The sequence below is a fragment of the Orycteropus afer genome, unplaced genomic scaffold (genome assembly GCF_000298275.1).
Source record: "Orycteropus afer afer isolate SDZICR_OR568_19922 unplaced genomic scaffold, OryAfe1.0 scaffold00566, whole genome shotgun sequence".
Lineage (NCBI taxonomy): Eukaryota > Metazoa > Chordata > Mammalia > Tubulidentata > Orycteropodidae > Orycteropus > Orycteropus afer.
Genome location: NW_006922153.1, coordinates 1,727,843 through 1,729,388, shown reverse-complemented (window position 1 = coordinate 1,729,388; position 1,546 = coordinate 1,727,843).

Below are 1,546 nucleotides of genomic sequence, written 5' to 3'. Positions count from 1 at the left end.
ACTTTGGTCAAGTTCTCAGAAGGAACTATTCCTTGGAGAAGGATATCATGCTTGTTAAAGTGGAGGGTCAATGAAGAATGTGAAGGCCCTTAACAAGATGGATAGACACAGCAACTACAATGATAGGCTCAGGTATAGTAGGGATTGTGAAGTTGGTTCAAGACCAAACAGTGTTTGTTTCTGCTGTGGATAAGTTTGCTATGAGTCAGAGATGATTCAATGGCACCTAACAACAACAGCTAATGATGCATGTGAGAGCTGGAGAATGAATAAGGAAGACTGAAGAAGAGTTGATGCTTTTGAGTTGTGGTGTTGGAAAAAAATGCTAAGAGCACCATGGTTTGGTAAATGGACTAATAAAACTGTCCTGCAAGAAGTTCATCTGGAATGCTCCTTGAAAGTGAGAATGGCCAGACTTCATCTCACTTACTTCAGTCATGTTGTCAGAAGGAACCATTCCCTGGATGCTTGATGAAGTGGAGGGCCAATGAAGAAGGGGAAGGTCCTCAATGAGATAAATAGACAAAGTCACTGCAACAATGGGCTCAGGTATAGCAAGGATCATGAGGCTGACACAGGACTGGGCAGTGTTTCATTCTGCTGTGCAAAGGGTCGCTATGAGTCAGAGATGATTCAACGGCACCAACCAACAACATCTTAATTTTGATCTTGTGAAAGCTAAATTAGAAAACCACCTAAGCCAACCTGAATTTCTGACCTAGAGAATGGTGATATTTTATCTATGTTTTTATAATTTACTAAATCTGTTGTAGGAATTGAATACTATCCCCTCTGATGTTCTCAAGGTGGAGTCATATGGACCTTTGAAACCAAATTCCTATCTGAGTCAGTTTTATAGTTTCAATCAAACTGAAAGTCTATTGCTCAAAATGATCTTTGCCTACTAATTCTTTGTTTATCTTATTCAGGAAATGAAATACACAATTTATCAATAGAAAGTGAGGAGAAGGTGATGGGATAGACTTTTGATTATATTTCATGAAGCAAGGGATTCTGGGGTTGAAGTCTTGTTATTATTTGGTATCAAAGAAGGAAGGTTGGAAATAAGATTATTTTTAAATATCAATATTTAAGAAGTTAATATATTGCTCTTATCTCGCTTTTGCTGAAACACTATCCTAATTGTATTGGGAAGAATCTATAATCAGAAAAAAAAAAAAAAAATGCAATTATATAATTGAAAGGGAACTCTGGTAGCGTAGTACCTAAGGTACTTGACTGCTAATCAGAAGGCTGGTGGTTCAAACCCATCAGCCACTCCTCGGAAGGAAGATGGGGCAATCTACTTCCATAGTGATACTCCCTCGGAATCCCAAGGAGGGGTCACTATGATTCTGGTCCGACTTGACAGCACATAACAACAACAACAACATAAATGAAAAGGCAAGACTCACATTCCTTTACATTAGGCATTGAGGACATAGAATACTCTCTGAATGTTCTTCTGAATGTGTATATAGCTATGTCATATGCTCTTGAAATAGCCCTTAACAACAGGTTCTGGTAGGTAAGGGTAAGCTCAATT